This window comes from Lagenorhynchus albirostris, chromosome 17 (genome assembly GCF_949774975.1).
Source record: "Lagenorhynchus albirostris chromosome 17, mLagAlb1.1, whole genome shotgun sequence".
Classification (NCBI taxonomy): domain Eukaryota; kingdom Metazoa; phylum Chordata; class Mammalia; order Artiodactyla; family Delphinidae; genus Lagenorhynchus; species Lagenorhynchus albirostris.
Window position 1 is genome coordinate 18096727 of NC_083111.1, and position 14459 is coordinate 18111185.

The following is a 14459-nucleotide window of genomic DNA, read 5'->3' on the forward strand; positions in this document are numbered from 1 at the left end:
ATATATGCATAAATTGAACAAAAAAGACAGAAAGTAATATACCAACCAAATGGCACAAGAAAGCTGGTGTATGTTAATTTTAGAAAGAGTAGACTTTAAGACAAAGCATTTTACAAGAGATAAAAGGGACATTTATAAGTCAAAAGAGGACCAATTCATTAGGAAGACATAATAATAAATGTATATATATCTAATTACAAAGCTTCAAAATTCATGAAGAAAAAATTGACAGAACATATGGAAAAGAATAATGGAACTGTTGAGTACCACTTTCTCAGTGATTAATAAACAAATAGACAAAAATTAGTTTAGACATAGAAGATCTGAGCACATTCTCAACCAACTTGAGCTAATTGACATTTACAAAACACTGTACCCAATAACCATGGAATAAACATTCTTTTCAACTGCATATGGAAAGCTCATCAAAGTAGACATATGTTAGATCATAAAAGTAATCTCAATACGTTTCCAAAGATTTGTAAATTACAGATTGTATTCTATGACCACAATAGAGTTGTATCAGAAATCAATAACTAAATTATTTAGAAAATGTCAAAACATTTGGACATTAAATAACACAAGTCTAAATAACCCATGACTCAAAGATGAAATCACAAGAAAATAATAAAATATTTTGAGTTGAATGATAGTAAAAATACAACATATCAAAATTTGTGGGATACAGGAAAGGTAGTGCTTAGAGGGAAATTTATAGCTTTAAAAGTCTATAATAGAAGAGAAGGAAGTTTTAAAAAATTTGACATGTTTCCACTTTAAGAGGTAAAGAAAAAGGGTAAATTAAACCTAAAATAAGTAGAAGGAAAAATAATAAGTAGAAGGAAAAAATCATAGGAAAAAATAATAAAGTCAGCACAGAAGTCTATGATTTAGAAACAGAAAAATTAACAAAGCTCAAAATTCATTCTTTGAAAGAGTAATAAAATCAGTAAGCCCCACAGGACAAACCAGGAAATGAATAAATATAAATTACCAATATTACAAATAAAAGAAGAAATACTATTATATATCTTACCGATTTTAATAGGAAAGTAAAAGAGTATTAGGAACAAATTGTGCCAACAAATTTGGCAATTAGATGAAATGGATAAGTTTTTTGAAAAATACAACTTTCCAAAAGTGACTCAAGAAGAAGTGGACAATTGGAATAGCCATATAACTGTTAAATACATTGAATTTGTAATAATAAAAATTTTCACAAAGAAAACTCAAGGCCCAGACAGTTTCACTGGTAAATTCTATCATGCACAAAGTAAGAAATAATACCAATCATATATAAACTCTCCTTCAGAAAGTAGAGAGAGGAATGTTTCCCAAGTCATTTCATGTGATCAGTATAAGCCTGATACCAAAATCTGACAAAGATTTATAAGAGAAGAGATCAGAGACTGTTATGGACTGAATGTGTGCTCCTCCATCCCCTGCTCAGATTCGTATATTGAAATCTTACACTCCTGATGTGATGGTACTAGGAGGTGGGGAGGTAATTAGGAATAGATGAGGTCAGGAAAGGGGTCAGAGTTTGCTTAAAGTCTGCTTTGCACCATGTGAGGATACGATGAGAAGTTGGCCGTCTACAACTTGGAAGAGGGCTCTTGCCAGAACTCAATCATCTGGTATCTTGATCTTGAACTTCCAGCCTCCAGAACTGTGAGAAATAAATTTCTGTTGTATAGAAGCCACTGGTCTATGGTCTGTTATAGAAGCCTGAATTGAATAAGAGAGAGGCAAGTATCCCTCACAAACACAGATTCAAAAATCCTCAACAAAGTACAGGCAAATGAACTCACAAATATACACAAAAGATATACAACTCCATTATGGCCAAGTAGAGTTTGTTTACGGAATGCAAGCTTATTTTAATGTTTGAAAAGCACACAACATAATTAACTACATTAACTGAACAAGGATGAAACATTATATGATCAACTCAGCACATACAGAGCAAGATTTTGGTAAAATTCAACACACATTCAAGATAAAACCATTCAGCATAGTAGGAAGAGAAGGAAACTTTCTCAACCTGATAAAGGCATCTACAAAAACCCCAAGTTAATATCATTTAATGGTGAAAGAGTGATGTTTTCCCTCTTAGATCAAGAATAAGGTAAAGATGTCACTGTCATCACTTCTATTCATTATCCCACTGGAATAACTAGTACAATAAGGCAACTTCTAAAAGAAATAAAAGATATAAAATCAGAAAGGGAGAAAAAAACCTGTTTCTGTTGGCAATTGATATGACTGTCTATATAGAAAATCCTAAGGAATCTTCTAAAAAAACTTAAAAATATTAAGTGAAGTCATCAAGGTCACAGAATGCAAGATCAATATGAAGAACTCAATGTATTGATATGTACCAGCAATATAGATTTGAAAAATGGAATAAAAAATTCCTTTTACAATACATCAGAAAGATAAAATACTTAGGTTTAAGAGAGGATGTGCAAGACAGTTACACTGAAAACCTCAAATATTTGATAAGAGAAGTTAGTGAAGATCTGACTCAAAATTGTTAAGAAGTCCATTCTCCCTAAATTTATCTATAGATTCAGTGAAGTGCCAGCTGACATCCAGTGACCCTTCTCCCCCCCTTTTTTTTTTTTTTTACGGTACGCGGGCCTCTCACTGTTGCGGCCTCTCCCGCTGCGAAGCACAGCCTCCGGACGCGCAGGCTCAGCGGCCATGGCTCACGGGCCCAGCCGCTCCGCGGCATGTGGGATCTTCCTGGGCCAAGGCACGAACCCGTGTCCCCTGCATCGGCAGGCAGACTCTCAACCACTGCGCCGCCAGGGAAGCCCCCTTCTCCCCTTTTAAAAAGGAATTGGCAATCTTATTCTAAAATTTATATGAAAATACAAAGGACCTAGAAGAATGAAAACAATTTTGAGACAGGACAGAGCTAGAGGCAGGACTTACATTATCTTTTTACAGTCTCTTCAAAAATGATGCTGGTACAAATAGATCTCTATATAAAAATATATATACCTCAACACTAATCTCCAACAGTATACAAAAATTACTTTAAAATATATCGCAGACTTAAATATACAAGCTACAACTATGAAACTTCTAGAGGAAGATACAAGAGAAAACTTTTGCTACTTTGTGATGAGCAAAGACTCAGAGAGGACACAGAAGAGTACTCATCATAATAAATGATAAATTAGACTTCATCAACATTATAACTGCCTGCTTTCCAAAAGACACCATGAAGAAAATAAAAAGGCAAATTACAAAATGGAAGAAAGTGTTCACAATATTTGTATCTAACAAAAGACTTAAAGCCAGAATATATGAAGTATTCTTACAATGCAATAATAACAAACAAATAGTTCAATTCGAAAAGAATTGAATAGAGACTTCATAAAAGAAGATACATAAATGGTCAACAAGCATATGAAAAATGCTCAACATCATTATTCATCAAATCCAATGAGATAGTTGGATTCAACTGGAAATAAAATAAACCAATCATTATGCCAATACAGAAGCTATTAACATTATACAGTCTAATCCAAATCCAAATTAAAACCACAATGAGGTACTACTTTGTATCCACTAGAAGGGCAAAAATTAAAAAGACTGCTGATACTGATTCTTGACAAGGATATGGAGCAACTGGAACTTTTATAAATTTTCAGTGAGAGGTAAATTTTACATCCACTTTGGAAAACAGTTTTGCAGTATCTTATACATTAAACAGGTACTTAACGTATCTAACAATTCCACTCTTAGGTATTTATCCCAATGGACTGACAACTAATATCCACATTTATGTACAAGGCCTATGCACAAACGTTTATATCAGCTTTAATAATACTAGCCAATTATTGGAAACCATTGAAATGTACATCATAGATGGATAAACTGCTATATTTGCACAATGGAATACTATTCGTCAATAAAAAGAATGAACTAATGATATATACACTAATATAGATGAATCTCAAAATCACATTATGTGAAATAAGGCATGGGCTCACACATGTGACTTAAACCCAAGAGTGAACATCACTAGCCAACAGCCCTGAACTTGTCCTGCGTCTGACGTGAGTGACAGTCACCTCAAATCAGTGTGTCAACACTATTCTGGTGAACCAACCTCATGTGATCCTGTGAAAGAAAAACTGCACTGGTCAGTAGCAATGATTTGCCTAGTAGGCCGCTCTCCTAGAACTGGGTTCTGATCCGGAGAGTCCCATAGTTGCGGATTATGGGGTTCCTCAGGGCATCTGGTGACCCTACATGTAGGCTAGGTAGTTGGAGAATGTCCCAAATGGGAGAAAGAGGGATGTGAGTCCAGGTCCAAGTATGAAGTTCTCCACTTGCTTGGAATTGCTGGTCATGGCCAGTCCCAGGCACCTGAGGAGAACTTAGAAAAATGTAAACATATCCCTCTAAAGTGCAGGCAATCCCGGGGGGTACCTTGGGGTGTACCCTGGAGGTACCTAGACTGCTTGCTTGAGTTTAAGGGCAATACTGATAAGTGAGATGTTTGAGAAGTTCGGGAGTGGCTGTCTTGATTGACCAGGCTTTACAGTGGAAGACACTGCTATCAAACTATCAGTGTCATCAAACTGGTATCAGTTCCAAAGGATTCGGAACTGACAGAGGCTAGTTGGTAGCATTTAATCAACAGAGTAAAAGGTACACATAATTACCAAAATGAGGAGCAACTGGAGTCATAGTCCTTGACCCACAGGGACCTGTTGGGCAGCTAACAGACCATCTGTTGTCAGAGGAACACTATATAGGCAAAACCCACTAGGGGGTTACTTGGCTTGTATAACCAGAAAAAATTGAGTGTGGGTGAGAAGTATAACAGTTGTTGTTATGGAAAATCATGATCCTTCACTCAGCTTCCAGATCTAAAGAAATTCTCAGACCCCAAGTTTGTTGTCTGAAGGCGATACTATGTCCCTTTGAGAAACAAACTTGCAATTTCACCACAAAAGTGCATGACAAATATTTCTTTGCCACAAATATTTCTTTGACAAATGTTTCACCAAGGGACCTGTGGCCAGGCTCACCTATTTCATTACAAGAAAGTATAGAAATGTATACAAAAAATGTTATAGGGCAAGTATACACATGGTAGCTGTTGGCTCACAGCCCGTCCTTTTAAAGACAATGTTGAAGTATTTCAATTTAATTTACTTCTTTTTTTCTGGTAAAGTCTAAAGTCATTGGAAATTTTTCAAAAGATAAAATAAGAATGATTTTTCTTTAAATATTTTCAACTTAAATTCTGTGAGACTGAAAATATTGCAATTAAAATATTAAGTCCTGACTTATAATTTCATGTAATCAAAATACATATCATAAATTTTCTATTCTAAGCATTGTAATTGTTTCCTTCATTTGAATGTCTTTTTCGTGCTTAAGGTTTTCCTTTAACAGGTGCTATAGACTAATTGTGTGTAACTCTTTCCAAATTCATATGTTGAAATCCTAACCTAATGTGGTGGTATTAGTAGGTAGGGCGTACAGGAGGTGGTTGGGTCATCAGGGCAGAGTCCTACCAGTGGGATTAGTACCCTTATAAAAGAGGCCTGAGAGAGCTCCCTTGTCGCTTCTGCCATATGAGGTTACAATGAGAAGATAGCCATCAAGAGGGAAATGGAACCTCGTTAGACACTGAATATGCTGCTGTCTTGACCTTGGACTTCCCAGCCTCCAGAATTGTAAAATAAATTTCTGTTGTTTATAAGCCACCCAGTCTACAGTATTTTGTTATATCAGCCCGAATGGGTTAAGATAGAAATTGGTACTGAGAAGTGGAGGTGCTACTGTAACAGATACCTAAAAATGTGGACGTGGCTTTAAACCTGGGCAATGAGTAGAGGCTGGACGAGTTTTGAGGTACATGGTAGAAAAAGCCTCTTTCGTTGTGAGCAGACTGTAAAGGGTGATTCTGGTGAGAACCCAGAAATAAAAGAGGAAGGCTATAGAGAATCTTAGAGAATACCTTGGTAATCTTAACAGATTTTTGATAGGCATATGGACAGTGAAGGCCAATGTGATGAGGTCCAGGTGGAAATGAGGGTCATGTTATTGGACAATGGAGGGAAGGCCATCCTTGTTCTAAAGTGGCAAAGATCTTGGCTAGATTATGTTTGTGTTCTCATGTTTTGTAGAAGGTAGAACTTGTGAGCAATGAAATTGAATATTTGGCTGAGGAAATTTCTAGACCCGGTGTTGAAGACGTGGCTTGGCTTCTCTTGACGGCTTACAGTAAAATTAGAGAAGAGAGAAATGACTTAAAGATGGAATTGTTAATCAGAAAGTATACAGAATTATTTTTTTCAATTTTTTCCTTCTGTTTATTTTTTCTTCTTTCCAAATTTTCTAGAATGAGCATGTACTAATTTTATAATCATAAAAGATTAACATTTAAAATTAATTAATTTGAATTTACTCAGGACAAGTCTATCTTGAAATTAATTCAACATGATGATAGAGTAATGTGAACACACTTTCTTTTTTGTTGTTGTTGTTGTTTAAATTCTTTATTTCATTTTAACAGCCTCTTGCCTGGCAGGAGGAACTTGTAATGAACGTCCAGTGCCTTTGAGTTTGTTTTCAATTCATTTTTAAAGTCCTCTTTCCCCCTAAGCTCTTCCTTTTTTTTTTTTTTAAACATCTTTATTGGAGTATACTTGCTTTACAGTGATGTGTTAGTTTCTGCTTTATAACAAAGTGAATCAGTTATACATATACATATGTCCCCATATCTCTTCCCTTTGGCGTTTCTCTTCCTCCCACCCTCCCTATCCCACCCCCATAGGTGGTCACAAGGCACTGAGCTGATCTCCCTGTGCTATGCGGCTGCTTCCCACTAGCTATCTATTTTACGTTTGGTAGTGTATATATGTCCATGCCACTCTCTCACTTTGTCCCAGCTTACCCTTCCCCCTCCCTGTGTCCTCAAGTCCATTCTCTAGAAGGTCTGTGTCTTTATTCCCATCTTGCCCCTAGGTTCTTGATGACCATTTTTTTTTAGATTCCATATATATGTGTTAGTATACGGTATTTTTTTTCTCTTTCTGATTTACTTCACCCTGTATGACAGACCTCACCACAAATAACTCAATTTCATTTCTTTTTATGGCTGAGTAATATTCCATTGTATATATGTGTCACATCTTTATCCATTCATCTGTTAATGGACACTTAAGTTGCTTCCATGTCTATTGTAAATAGAGCTGCAATGAACATTTTGGTACATGACTCTTTTTGAATTGTGGTTTTCTCAGGGTATATGCCCAGTAGTGGGATTGCTGGGTCGTATGGTAGTTCTATTTTTAGTTTTTTAAGAAACCTCCATAGGATTATCCATAGTGGCTGTATCACTTTACATTCCCAACAACAGTGCAAGAGGGTTCCCTTTTCTCCACACCCTCTCTAGCATTTACTGTTTGTAGATTTTTTGATGACGGCCATTCCGACCGGTGTGAGGTGACAGCTCATTGTAGTTTTGATTTGCATTTCTCTAATGATTAGTGATGTTGAGCATCCTTTCATGTGTTTGTTGGCAATCTGTATATCTTCTTCGGGGAAATGTCTATTTAGGTCTTCTGCCCATTTTTGGATTGGGTTGCTTGTTTTTTGATATTGAGCTGCATGAGCTGCTTGTAAATTTTGGAGATTAATCCTTTGTCAGTTCCTTCATTTGCAAATATTTTCTCCCATTCTGAGGGTTGTCTTTCCATCTTGTTTATGGTTTCCTTTGCTGTGCAAAAGCTTTTAAGTTTCATTAGGTCCCATTTGTTTAATTTTGTTTTTATTTCCGTTTCTCTAGGAGGTGGGTCTAAAAGGATCTTGCTGTGATTTATGTCATAGAGTGTTCTGCCTATGTTTTCCTCTAAGAGTTTGAGAGTGTCTGGCCTTACATTTAGGTCTTGAATCCATTTTGAGTTTATTTTTGGGTATAGTGTTAGGGAGTGTTCTAATTTAATTCTTTTACATGTAGCTGTCCAGTTTTCCCAGAACCACTTATTGAAGAGGCTGTCTTTTCTCCACTGTATATTCTTGCCTCCTTTATCAAAGATAAGATGACCATATGTGTGTGGGTTTACCTCTGGGATTTCTATCCTGTTGCATTGATCTATATTTCTGTCTTTGTGCAAGTACCATATTGTCTTGATTACTGTAGCTTTGTAGTATAGTCTGAAGTTGGGGAGCCTGAATCCTCCAGATGTTTTTCTTTCTCAAGATTGCTTTCACTATTAGGGGTCTTTTGTGTTTCCATACAAATTGTGAAATTTTTTTGCTCTGGTTCTGTGAAAAATGCCATTGGTAGTTTGATAGGGATTGCATTGAATCTGTAGATTGCTTTGGGTAGTATAGTCATTTTCACAATGTTGATTCTTCCAATCCAAAAACATGGTATATCTCTCCATCTCTTTGTATCATCTTTAATTTCTTTCATCAGTGCCTTACAGTTTTCTGCATACAGGTCTTTTGTCTCCTTAGGTAGGTTTATTCCTAGGTGTTTTATTCTTTTTTGTTGCAATGGTAAATGGGAGTGTTTCCTTAATTTCTCTTTAAGAGTTGTCATCATTAGTGTATAGGAATGCAAGAGATTTCTTTGCATTAATTTGGTATCCTGCTACTTGACCAAATTCATTGATTAGTTGTAGTAGTTTTCTGGTAGCATCTTTAGGATTCTCTATGTATAGTATCATGTCATCTGCAAACAGTGACAGCTTTACTTCTTTTCCGATTTGGATTCCTTTTATTTCTTTGTCTTCTCTGATTGCTGTGGCTAACGCTTCCAAATCTATGTTGAATAATAGTGGTGAGAGTGGGCAACCTTGTCTTGTTCCTGATCTTAGTGGTAATGGTTTCAGTTTTTCACCATTGAGGACAATGTTGGCTGTGGGTTTGTCATATATGGCCTTTATTACATTGAGGTAAGTTCCCTCTACGCCTACTTTCTGAAGGGTTTTTATCATAAATGGGTGTTGAATTTTGTCAAAAGATTTCTGTGCATCTATTGAAATGATCATACGGTTTTTCTCCTTCAATTTGTTAATATGGTTTTTCACATTGATTGATTTGTGTATACTAAGGAATCCTTGTGTTCCTGGGATAAACCCCACTTGACCATGGTGTATGATCTTTTAAATGTGCTGTTGGATTCTGTTTGCTAGCATTTTGTTGAGGATTTTTGCATCTATGTTCATCAGTGATATTGGCCTGTAGTTTTCTTTCTTTGTGACATCTTTGTCTGGTTTTGGTATCAGGGTGATGGTGGCCAAGTAGAATGAGTTTGGTAGTGTTCCTCCTTCTGCTATATTTTGAAAGAGTTTGAGAAGGATAGGTGTTAGTTCTTCTCTAAATGTTTGATAGAATTCGCCTGTGAAGCCATCTGGTCCTGGGCTTTTGTTTGTTGGAAGATTTTTAATCACAGTCTCAATTTCAGTGCTTGTGATTGGTCTGCTTATATTTTCTATTTCTTTCTGGTTCAGTCTCAGAAGATTGTGGTTTTCTAAGAATGCGTACATTTCTTCCAGGTTGTCCATTTTATTTTCATAGAGTTGCTTGTAGTAATCTCTCATGAACCTTTGTATTTCTGCAGTGTCAGTTGTTACTTCTCCTTTCTCATTTCTAATTCTATTGATTTGAGTCTTCTCTCTTTCTTTCTTGATGAGGAGTCTGGCTAATGGTTTATCAATTTTATTTATCTTGTCAAAGAACCAGCTTTTAGTTTTATTGATCTTTGCAACTGTTTCCTTCATTTCTTTTTCATTTATTTCTGATCTGATCTTCAAGATTCTTTCCTTCTGCTAACTTTGGGGTTTTTTTTTTTTGTTCTTCTTTCTCTAATTACTTTAAGTGTAAGGTTAGGTTGTTTATTTGAGATGTTTCTTGTTTCTTGAGGCAGAACTGTATTGCTACAAACTTCCCTCTTAGAACTGCTTTTGCTGCATCCCATAGGTTTTGGGTTATTGTGTTGTCGTTGTCATTTGTTTCTAGGTATTTTTTGATTTCCTCTTTGATTTCTTTAGTGATCTCTTGGTAATTAAGTAGTGCATTGTTTAGCCTCCATGTGTGTATTTTTTCCAGATTTTTTCTTGTAATTGAGATCTAGACTCATAGCATTGTGGTCAGAAAAGAAACTTGATACAATTTCAATTTTCTTAAATATACCAAGACTTGTGACACAAGATATGATCTATCCTGGAGAATGTTCCATCAGCACTTGAGAAGAAAGTGTATTCTGTTGTTTCTGGATGGAATATCCCATAAATATCAATGAAGTCTATCTTTATTAATGTGTCATTTAAAGCTGGTGTTTCCTTATTTATTTTCATTTTGGATGATCTGTCCATTGGTGAAAGTGGGGTGTTAAAAGTCCTCTACTATGATTGTGTTACTGTCGATTTCCCCTTTTATGGCTGTTAACATTTGCCTTATTTACTGAGGTGCTCCTATGTTGGTGCATAAACATTTACTATTGTTATATCTTCATCTTGGTTTGATCCCTTGATCATTATGTAGTGTCCTTCTCTGTCTCTTATAATAGTCTTTATTTTAAAGTCTATTTTTTTCTGATTTGAGAATTGCTACTCCAGCTTTCTTTGATTTCCATTTGCATTTAATATCTTTTTCCATCCCCTCACTTTCAGTCTGTATGTGTCCCTAGGTCTGAAGTGGGTCACTTGTAGACAGCATATATATAGGTCTTGTTTTTGTATCCATTCAGCCAGTCTATGTCTTTTGGTTGGAGCATTTAATCCATTTACATTTAAGGTAATTATTGATATGTATGTTCCTATTACCATTTTCGTAATTGTTTTGGATTTGTTATTGTACTTATTTTCCTTTTCTTGTGTTTCCTGCCTAGAGAAGTACCTTTAGCATTTGTTGTAAAGCTGCTTTGGTGGTGCTGAATTCTCTTACCTTTTGCTTGTTTGTAAAGGTTTTAATTTCTCTGTTGAAACTGAATGAGATCCTTGCTGGTAGAGTAATCTCTGTTGTAGGTTTTTCTCTTTCATCACTTTAATACGTCTTGCCACTCCCTTCTGGCTTGCAGAGTTTCTGCTGAAAGATCAGCTGTTAACCTTATGGGGATTCCCTTCTATGTTATTTGTTGCTTTTCCCTTGCTGCTTTTAATACTTTTTCTTTGTATTTAATTTTTGATAGTTTGATTAAAATGTGTCTTGGCATGTTTCTCCTTGGATTTATCCTGTATGGGACTCTCTGTGCTTCCTGGACTTGATTAACTGTTTCCTTTCCCATATTAGGGAAGTTTTCAACTATAATCTCTTCAAATATTTTTTCAGTCCCTTTGTTTTTCTCTTCTTCTTCTGGGACTCCTATAATTCGAATGTTGGTGCACTTAATGTTATCCCAGAGGTCTCTGAGACTCTCCTCAATTCTTTTCATTCTTTTTTCTTTATTCTGCTCTGTTGTAGTTATTTCCACTATTTTATCTTCCAGGTCACTTATCTATTCTCTGCCTCAGTTATTCTTCAATTGATTCCTTCTAGAGAGTTTTAAATTTCATTTATTTTGTTGTTCATCATTGTTTGTTTTCTCTTTAGTTCTTCTAGGTCCTTGTTAAACGTTTCTTGTATTTTCTCCATTCTAGTTCCAAGATTTTGGATCATCTTTACCATCATTACTCTGAATTCTTTTTCAGGTAGACTACATATTTCCTCTTCATTTGTTTGGTCTGGTGGGTTTTTACCTTGCTCCTTCATCTGCTGTGTATCTCTGTCTTCTCATTTTGCTTAACTTGCTATGTTTGGGTTCTCCATTTTGCAGGCTGCAGTTTCCTAGTTCCCATTCTTTTTGGTGTCTGCCTCCAGTGGGTAAGGTTGGTTCAATGGGTTGTGTAGGCTTCCTAGTGGAGGGAACTGGTGCCTGTGTTCTGGTGGATGAGGCTGATCTCGTCTTTCTCGTGGGCAGGACCACGTCCTGTCGTGTGTTTTTGGGTGTGTGTGAACTTATTATGATTTTAGGCAGCCTCTCTGCTAATGGGTGGGTTTGTGTTCCTGTCTTGCTAGTTGTTTTGCCATTGCGTTTCCAGCACTGGAGCTTGCTGTTTGTTGAGTGGAGCTGGGTCTTAGCATTGAGACAGAGATCTCTTGGAGAGCTCTCGATGATTGATATTATGTGGGGCTGGGAGGTCTCTGGTGGACCAATGTCCTGAACTCGGCTCTCCAACCTCAGAGGCTCATGCCTGACACCCAGCCAGAACACCAAGACCCTGTCAGCCACACAACCAGGTACGTGGGGGAATTTCTTGCATTTTGGGAAGTTTGAGTTCTTCTGCCAGCATTCAGTAGGTGTTCTGTAGGAGCTGTTCCACATGTAGATGTATTTTTGATGTATTTGTGGGGAGGAAGGTGATTTCCATGTCTTACTGCTCCGCCGTCTTGAAGATCCTCCCCTGCCTCTATCGCAATAGTTTTGAATAAAGTCTTCCTAGCTTGTTTAACTCAGTCCAGTGCAATTTCCTTTGACGAGTGAAAGAAAGCAGATAGTGATGGCTTGGGGATTGGGGAAGGTGTGAGAGAGAGGTATTACCAAGGGGCACGAGAAAACATGGGGGTGATGGATAGTTTTTGCCTGTGTTTATGGGTGGTGATGAATTCAAAAGTGTATTCATATGTCAAAAATTATTAAACTGTATATTTATTTATACTAATTGTACCCAAATAAGGCTGTTACAATTGCGTGTATCATCTGACCCAATTATTTGACCTTTAAGACTCCATTTTATTAGAACAATTGCATATGAATACAGAGACATATGAATAAGGATGTGCATGGTAGCAGAGGTGAAAATAAAAACTGGAAACCATCTTGATTATCAAGAGAATTAATAAACAAATTATTTCACATCTATAATAATATGTAGCAATTAAAAAAGTAGAAAGATTGTCAAGAGTAAACTGAAAATTAGTATATGTGTATTACTATGTGTGATTCCATTTATGTACAGAAATATGTAAGCACATATGAAAAAATTTAACACTAAAGCTCTTAATAGTGGTTGAATCTGGAGAGGGAATTGGAATTGTGAAGGGGTATGTGAGGGAGAGGAATTGAACTTTTTACTTTACCTTCTGTGTTTAAATCAATATAGCTTGCATATCTTTGAGATCTCTATCCTCTGCTTTTTCCTTCATGTCCTAATATTGGCTACCATGCTGAAGTGTACATTAATGACTTGGTCCTTTTCTATTATTTTCCAGTTTTCAAAATAGTGGATTGGTTTCCTAGTATTCTCCAAAGATGAACAATGAGGGATTTTTGGTAATATTTTGCAGGCATTTAAACATATTACATGTTTCAATTCACTGCGTTTATTATCTTACTAATGTTCATATTGTTCTATCTTTGGCCACTATAAGTCTATTCAAGTTGGTTTCTGAGTTATTATGTGCATAATATAATTTGATAGCTCCTTTGCTTTATGGTATGATAAAATGCTTCAAGCACATGTTTTACATTTCCTGCCCCAGACTTGGAATCAGCTCTTTTTTCAAAGAGTCTTGATCCCTGTTAATGGGAAATTGATGTGAGGGTTGGTTATTGTTATTGAGATGATATATTTTTTTCTAGATCCTTTCAGTGGATAGAAGTTGGTATGTTCTAAAAGCATGAAGTCCTAATAGGACCTATTCTCTAGCTAACACCTTGTTAGATATCTTGAGTACTTTAAAAAGGATATAGAAAATACTGTCACTGGTCCTCTGTAAGTTTACCGTTTAATTGGAGTTTACTGATTTTGCCTAAGAATTAAAAAAATGTTGAGTAACATGCTTTTTTTTTTTTTTTTTTTTGAGTAACATGCTTTGAATTAATCCAGAGTCTATCATCCTTTTTTCTACAGGTGAATACTGCTTTTGAGTTCTCTTCATCAGTGCTGGGTTCAGATGATTATACTAATGATTGGGACCTTATTTAGAAAAATAATTAATGAGGAGAAAATGGCAGGCTGGAGTTTTGTTGTCATCAGTAATCTAGATGAAACTGTAACAAATATTTTCTGTTTAGAATTCTATTGTTTTTTCTTCTGCGTACATATCTGCTTGGGAGTTTGAATTATCCAAGTGGAGAATTTTGGATTATTAATTCTGTCTACCTTTTATTTGAATTACTCTCTATATGGAATCTCTTCTTTCCAGCAGTTCTAAGGTTTTCACCCCCAGTTATTGAATTAAAAACTTAGAATTCATGGAATCTAAATTACATTTAAACAACAACAACAAAAGGAAACAAAACAAAACAAGAAAAATAAGCTTCTTCCTCAATTTGCTTACAAATCAATCAGCTTGCAAAATCTAAAATTTTCCAGTGCTGTTTACAAACCTGGGTTAAGTCTGGGTCTTTTCAGGTTATGGCTTTCAAATTAAGCAAAGTTTCACAAAACATGACATTTTGTTTCCCTGGGTATTTGCATATAAACTTATTT